Consider the following 8584-nt stretch of genomic DNA (forward strand, 5'->3'; position numbering starts at 1 on the left):
CTCAAACTTGTCTTGCATACACACGGTCACACAAAGTTGTCGGAAAATCCGATCATTCTGAACGCGGTGATGTAAAACACGTACGTCGGGACTATAAACAGGGCAGTAGCCAATAGCTTTTGTCTCTCAATTTATTCTGAGCATGCGTGGCACTTTGTGCGTCGGATTTGTGTACACACGTTCGGAATTTCCAGCAACAGATTTTGTTGTCGGATAATTTTATATCCTGCTCTCAAACTTTGTGTGTCGGAAATTCCGATGGAAAATGTGTGATGGAGCCTACACACGGTCAGAATTTCCGACAACAAGGTCCTATCACACATTTTCCGTCGGAAAATCCGACCGTGTGTACAGGGCATTACACTTTTCCTGGACAGCTTGGTCTGTTGAAAAGCAACAGACTAATGCCGTGTACACACGGGCGGACTTTTCAACCAAACTTGTCCGACGCAACAAATCCTTTGGACAATTTGACCGTGTGTGGGCCTCATCGGACCTGCAGCGGGCCTTTTCTGTCGAAAATTTGATGGACTTTAGCTTTAAAACATGTTTCAAATCTTTCTGACGGACTCGAGTCCGGTCGAAAAATCCGTTCGTCTGTATGCTAGTCCGACGGACGAAAACCGACGCTAGGGCGGCTATGAACTTCCTTATTCTAGTCTGGTCATACGTCATCACGGTCAAATCCGTCAGACTTTGGTGTGATTGTGTGTAGACAAGTCCGATTCAACGGAAGTCCATAGAAAAGTCAGTTGAAAGTCCGTCGAAAAGTCCGACGTGATTCAGTCCTTCGAAAGTCCGGTCGTGTGTACACAGCATTACTGGATACTTACTGCCAGGATCAATGGATGAAAATAAAGGAGAAAAACCTAAAAAAAAAATAATAGTAATAATTAGTTAACAGCCACCACACCTAAAAATTGGTAAGATGCGATATATAAAATTTTTTATTTTTGGGTTATTTCTGCTTTAAGGAGGGGTGTGTGGAGTTATGTTTACCACAATTTTCCCTATCTGTACTGAGCTGGAAAATCTCATTGTCAGTTGTAAATTATTTATGTGCACTGTCTGTTCTAACAAAGGGTAAGATCTCAAGGTTTGCATCAGGGGGGAATTTATCAAAATGTTAGCAGCTGTGCCAATCAGCTAATCATAGTAGCCATTCAGGTTTAGTTAAGCTTTGCAAATGAAAGATAAAAGCTGATTGGTTGCCATGCACAGCTGCCCTAAATTCTGTCTGATCCAGTTTTGATAAATTCACTTTAAAAAAAAAAAAACAACTTTCCTTCAGTCTATTCCCTAATTGTACATTAGAATCTATTCTAAACAAATAAGCTGTCTACAGATTCCTATGTAAGGTAGGTGAAAAAACATTTTATTTAATTATTTTAGTTACTGTATGAATGGAAACTACCTGGATAGGAAGCTGTGTTAAAAAAAAAAGGGAAGCAGAGCGCCAGTGGGAAACCCCAAAAGAGGAGGATTGGGGCTGCTCTGTGCAAAAGCACAGAGAAGGTAAATATGACTTGTTTATTATTTAGGTTGAATATATATATATTTATTTTAATTTACATTTCTGAACAATATATATGAGTAAATGTAAACATACACACACAGTGGCGGTGCGTCCATTAAGGGCCCCCTCTGTCACGTGACCTCCTATATGACTAATGGATAGATTCATGCATTGTATGAATCTACCCATGGCCGCCGCTGCCACCCCCTATTCAGGTGTCTGGCCCCTTTTTGAAATCCGGGCACCTGAATTACAGCGGCGGGGGTGTTTTTTTTTAAGCACCTGATTAGAGCCATAGGCTCTAATAGGCTTCAAAAATGGTGGACTCGGTGCGCAGAGCATTGCGCTCGGAGCCCACCCAGGTGTGTTAGAAAAGCAAATGAATATAACACTGAACCACCTCTCCGCCAATCAGGAAGCGCAGGTTTAATACCCGTCACCTGATTGGCTGAAGGCAGAGGCAATCCTATTGGACGCCTAGCGGAATGGAGGAAGAGACGGAAGCATGGAGAGGGAAGCATGGAGGACAGCATGGAGGACCCGCTGCTCGTCCCACACAGCTCGCTGCCGTCACCTGCTGCCTGACCCGCCACCAAGATCGGGTAAGTTCCGGGCAGACAGCAGGCGGGCGGGGGTCACAGTGGCTGTATTTGATGAGGCACAAGTGGCTGCATATGAGGGGCACAAGTGGCTGCATATGATGGGCACAAGTGGCTGCATATTATGAGCACGAGTGGCTGCATATGATGGGGCACAAGTGGCTGCATATTATGAGCACAAGTGGCTGCATATGATGGGGCACAAGTGGCTGCATGTTATGGGCACAAGTGGCTGCATATGATGGGCACATGTGGCTGCATATTATGGCACACAAGTGGCTGCATATGATGGGGCACAGTGGCTGCATATGATGGGCACAAGTGGCTGCATTTGATGGGGCACAGTGGCTGCATATGATAGGCACAAGTGGCTGCATATGATGGGCACAAGTGGCTGCATATGATGAGGCACAAGTGGCTGCATATGATGGGCACAAGTGGCTGCATTTGATGGGGCACAGTGGCTGCATATGATGGGCACAAGTGGCTGCATATGATGGGCACATGTGGCTGCATTTGATGGGGCACAAGTGGCTGCATTTGATGGGGCACAGTGGCTGCATATGATGGGCACAAGGGCTGCACATGATGGCCACAAGTGGCTGCATATGATGGGGCACAAGTGGCTGTATATGATGAGCATAAGTGGCTGCATATGATGGGCACAAGTGGCTGCATATGATGGGGCACAAGTGGCTGCATATGATGGACACAAGTGGCTGCATTTGATGTAGCACAGTGGCTGCATTTGATGGGGCACAGTGGCGGCATTTGATGGGCACAGTGGCGGCATTTGATGGGCACAATGGCTGCAATTAATGGTGCAGTGGCTGCATTTGATGGGCACAGTGAGGCTGCAATTGATGGGGTTTTTTTTGTTCAGTATTTTTCAGTTTGTTTGCCTCCTCCCAGAAAATTTTGAGCACCAACCGCTACTGCTTACACATATGACAATGAGCAGAGCCATATCGAGAAAAATCCAGGTCCCCAAGGACCTCAATAGGACATCATGTTGAGCAGATACAACAACCAATGAATGAAAAAAAAATAAAACATAAATAAGGATTAAAGACTTATTAAAGACTTAAAGATACTTCTCTCTCTGACTAGTATCAGGAGATTTAGGGTGAGATTCGGTATTGCCAGTACAGTGCTGCTTACTGTTCTCCTTCCTGAAAAGAAAGCTGTACTTGAGAACCTGCGGTGCAAGGACTTCCCTGCTTCTGTCTCATTCACTCTGTGGAATTGTGCTTTCTGAACCTCTGCTGTCACTGCTTTATTATTCCTATGTTAGTTATCAGATTTCCAGTCACCTGGGGACAACTGTGACTTAAGGAAGTAAAGCTCTACCTATCTACCAAGACGTATATCTGCACACAGACATAATTATAGAACAAGACATGGTACGTCAGTATTGGAAAAAAAAGAGCAGCTGCAGGGAGCCTATATAATAGAAAAATACAACGTAGTTTCTGTCCTCTCAAAAACCTTTTTTGTGGGCACAGCTTCCACAGTTTAGGTCCTCTCGTGACAATCTGTGGAAGCCAACAAGCATATGCAATAGATGGCATCATGAAGTGTGATTGCCTCAACTGCAGTAAATGAAAACTCTGCTTCTTCCCTTTACATTTTCTGAAATATTTTATAAATAGCTTAATTAGTATGCCAATACTGACTTTAATGAGAGTCGCAACTTAGGCACACCCCATCAATGCTGGCCTACCTAATAACCCTTTCCTAGTGTCTAGTTTATATTAATGACAAGCACCGTTGTGAATTTCAATGCAAACACACTGAATGCTCACGGTTTCGCAAGACATTTAAGAACGCATTGTGTTTTCAGTTAGTTAATCATTGTGAAATGTAAAGGCCCTCCTCAGGGATATAATCAAAACTCGTGCTGTGCAGCTGAAGATGTGCCCCTGGAATTATGATCAGTTTAGGAAGCCCAGAAGTAAAGCATCACACAACACTTTCAGCATCTGTTGGTGCAGGTGTTAAATGCTTCATCGGTTGCCATTACCTCCAGGGTGCCCCTGTCACACTCATTCCAGTGAGCGTGCCCAACATACTTATCTCCAATCTGTCTCATTGTATGAAATCGCAGAGACCCACTCAGCGTTTAGTGATTATGTTGTTTGTGCTACAAGTGAAAAATGTTTTTTCACAAGGCTCCACCCCCCTTGTCACCAATTATGTAATGTGATTATAATCCTAAAAATAAAAAGGCAAAGGCAGATTGCGCTATAGGTGGCTGAATTGTTCATTCAGAGCTATCACTAAACAGTTTTCCCCACTGATCAATTCCCTGGTATAAAGAGATTCAAGGTTTCTTAAGCTTCAAAGATTCTTGTGACTTCTCTCCGACCATATTCCTTTCAACCATGCTGCTAGATTTACCCACAATCGCCTAAGGCCCTTATGCGCACAGGGCATTTGCCCAGCTTTCCAAGATGGTGGCAATTTGGCAGAAAAATCTTTTCCATAAGTGCAAAAAATACCTAGTGATACTGCTAAAAGTGTTGTCAGCTGATAACTTTATGTGCCCTCCACATGTGCTGTACTCTTTATTAGTTACATTGTTCAAATAGCTCTTCCCTATGTTTATGCTCCTATGCCTCTCCATTGGACAGTGAGGCCTAGTCACACTTTTGTGGTGTGGTAATGCACTTGCTCCATTTTGGGGGGGAGGCACCAATCAAACCATGCGCCAATCTCCTCGGTCGTTCCCCCCGTCGCTGGCTCGCACGTCCTTCTGCCCACTGAAGGGAAGGATACGGCCGTATCCAGGGAGATGTGATGCTGCACAATGCAGGAAGACGTTTAACAGCCCTGAACCAAGTTGAAGGGTCCAGTGTGCCTGCCAGAACGAGCCGAGCTGATCATAAAGGGAAGCCAACTGGGAAGTGGGACCGAAGACCAGGGGAGCCGAAGTGTCAGGCGTGCCTGGATGACGTGCAGCACCAAGCCAGATGGGGAGAAGGGGAATGGAAGCCCGTGCGGCTCCTCTCGGCCAATCGGGTCTCAGGACCCACTTCCTGATTGGTTGGGAAGAGAAATGTGTTGTGTCATTGCTATGTACAGTAGAGTGGTTGGGGTGCCATTCCCAATGAATGACACTGCCTCATTGCACATAGAGCAGCAGAGTTTAACTGCACGTTGCCACTCACTAACAGGACCGAAGTGTTTAGGATGAATTCACACACACACTGTGGTGACAAGCATTTCACTGCATTGTAAAACACCTGTAACTGCAAGGGCCCACAGGAAACAATTGTTTCCTGTGTCCCGTTCATTCTGCAATGCAGCTTAGGGCTGCACTGCAGCATGCTGTGCTAAAAAGGCAGACATGGGGAATTATATTGTGCTGAAGTGCATAGCATGTACCGCAGTGCAGTGCATCGTGCTGGGTAGGGATGGGCCGAAAGTTCACGCGAACAGTCGAACACCGTTAAAGTCTATGGGACTCGAACGTGAGAAATCAAAAGTGTGAATTTTAAAGGCTAATATGCAAGTTATTGTCCTAAAAAGGGTTTGGGAATCCAGTCCCTCCCCAGGGGACATGTATCAATGGAAAAGAAAGTTTTAAAAACGGACGTTTTTTCAGGAGAAGTGATTTTAATGATGCTTAAAGTTAAAAAATAAAAGTGAAATATTCTCTTAAATATTGTACCTGGGGGGTGTCTATAGTATGCCTGTAAAGTGGCACGTGTTTCCCGTGCTTAGAACAGTCCCTGCACAAAATGACATTTCTAAAGGAATAAAAGTCATTTAAAACTGCTTGAGGCTTTAATGTAATGTCGGGCCCCGGCAATATGGATGAAAATCAGTGAGAGAAACGGCATGGGTACCCCCCCCAACCCATTACCAGGCCCTTTGGGTCTTGTATGAATATTAAGGGGAACCCCGCACCCAAATTAAAAAAAGAAAAGGCGTTGGGCCCCCAGGTCCTATATACTCTGAACAGCAGTATGCAGGCAGTGAAAACAAGACAGGGACTGTAGGTTTGTTCTTATGTAGAATCTGTTTGTAATTTGGAACAGGTACATTTTGTAAGTGTAGCTCCAGCCACAAAATCTATTTTAAAGCTTTTTGGAAAACATAGGGAAGGGTTATCACCCCTGTAACATTTGTTTTGCTGTCTGTGCCCCTGTTCAGAAGATTTCACCTCACTTTCTGTCTCAATGACAATTGGATTTTGAAAATTTTAGGTTTTTAATGGAAACAAGGATTGGTGATAAATCAGTGGAGGAGACACCTTTTTCCCATATTAACTCTTACAGGCGACAATTTCCCTTCCTAGGGGTAGATTTCCTCTCATTTCCTGTTGTCTCCCTCCGTTTGTAGGTAGGAGTCATTTGTAAGTCAGATTTTTGAAAATAGGGGACCGCCTGTATATAGTATACGGCCTGCCCTATACACTCTGCGGAAAATTGGGCCTTAGGTGTTGGTATCAGAACACTGTAAGCCCTCACAGTTACTCTTTGCTGGGTGCTGGAATGCGCCCTGCTGTGAAATATTATATCAAGAATTGTAATTACAAGCCCCTGTTAAACAGGCGCAGAAAAATTGGGCCTTAAGCGGTGGTGGTGGGGTTGACACAACACTGTAAAGCCTCACAGATACTTTTGTTAAGCACAGGAACAGGGGCTGCTGTGAAATATTAGATCAAAACTTGTAATTACACGCACCTGTTAAACAGGGGCAGAAAAATTGGGCCTTAGGCAGTGGTGGTGGGGCCACAACACTGAAACCCCTCAGAGATACTCTTGTTGAGTGCAGGAATGGGCCCTGCTGTTAAATATTATATCAAGAATTGTAATTACATGCCCCTGTTGAACAGGGGCAGAAAATTTGGGCCTTTGGTGGTGGTGTGGTGGTGGTGCCACAACACTGTAAGCCCTCACAGTTACTCTTGGTGGGCGCAGGAACGGGCCCTGCTGTGAAATAGTAGATCAACAATTGTAATTACACGCCCCTGTTAAACAGGGGCAGAAAAATTGGGTTTTAGGCAGTAGTAGTGCCACAACACTGCAACCCCTCACATATACTCTTGTTGAGCGCAGGAACGAGCCCTGCTGCAAAATATTTCAGCAAAAATTGTAATTACACGCCCCTGTTAAACAGGGGCAGAAAAATTGGGCCTTAGCCACTGGTGGTGGTGCCACAACACTGCAACCCCTCACAGATACTCTTGTTGAGAGCAGGAACGAGCCCTGCTGCAAAATATTACAGCAAAAATTGTAATTACACACCCCTGTTAAACAGGGGCAGAAAAATTGGGCCTTAGCCACTGGTGGTGGTGCCCAGAACCAAAAATGTTCTTAGAAGCTATCAACATGAACATTGAGGAGGAATAGGATAGTCACTCAGCATAACAGGATAGTCACTCAGCATCAGCATAGGCAGTCTTCAAGGGATCTCACATTCATAAAAAAAATTAGTCGGTTACATCAGCATCAGGTGCTTGGTAGCTGGTGATCCAAGACTGATTCATTTTTATGAAGGTGAGCCGATCAACCAAGTCGGTGGACAGGTGCACTCTGTAATCGGTTACAAAGCCACCAGCAGCACTGAACGTGCGTTCGGAAGAACGCTGGATGCAGGACATGCCAGTAGCCGAATTGCATATTGCGTAAGCTCTGGCCAGTGATCCATCCTCAAGACCCAGTAACCCAGTGGATTTTCGGTTGGAAAGGTTGCTGGAACCGATCAGACCTTGAGGTTGCGGACCTTCTCCACCGCTCCTTCTGTGACTGACCGAAGCCTCAGCAACATGTTGTCCAGGAGGACCAGGAAATTGTAACCTCCCAGGCTCTGGAATCGCATTGCACAAACCTTTCTGCAAGGCCTTCCGAAGATGTTTCATCTTCTGCTCCCTCTGCGATGGCTGGATAAGTTCCGCCACCTTACCCTTGTAACGTGGATCAAGAAGGGTTGCCAGCCAGTACTTATCCCTCTCCTTGATAACTAGAATCTGAGGGTCCTTTTGCAGGCTTTGCAGGATCAGGGAGGCCATGCAGCGTAGGTTTGCTGAGGCATTCGGTCCAGAGTCCTCTGGGTCACTAAGGACGACCTGATCCGCAGCCACCTCCTGCCAGCCACGTACAAGTCCATGGGTTTCTGGGGCCTGAAAACAATCCTTTGAAGACTGCTGCTGATGCTGAGTGCCAGGCTCCACCTCCATGCTGACACAATCCTCCTCCTCCTCCTCTTCCTGTGTGATAGGCAGGCCTGCAGGAATACTGTCTGGATAAAGGGGGCCTTGAGAGGTAAGGGAGTCCTCCTCTTCCTCCTTCTGTTCTGCCTCAAGTGCCCTGTATTCCACGTAGCGTGTGCTCCAACAGGTAGACAAGAGGGACAGTATCACTGATGCATGCACTGCCACTGCTCACCATCCTCGTGGCCTCCTCAAATGGTGACAGGACAGTGCATGCATCCTTGATCATGAGCCACTGGTGTGGCAAAA

This window comes from Aquarana catesbeiana, linkage group LG03 (assembly GCF_042186555.1).
Source record: "Aquarana catesbeiana isolate 2022-GZ linkage group LG03, ASM4218655v1, whole genome shotgun sequence".
In the NCBI taxonomy this organism is placed as follows: domain Eukaryota; kingdom Metazoa; phylum Chordata; class Amphibia; order Anura; family Ranidae; genus Aquarana; species Aquarana catesbeiana.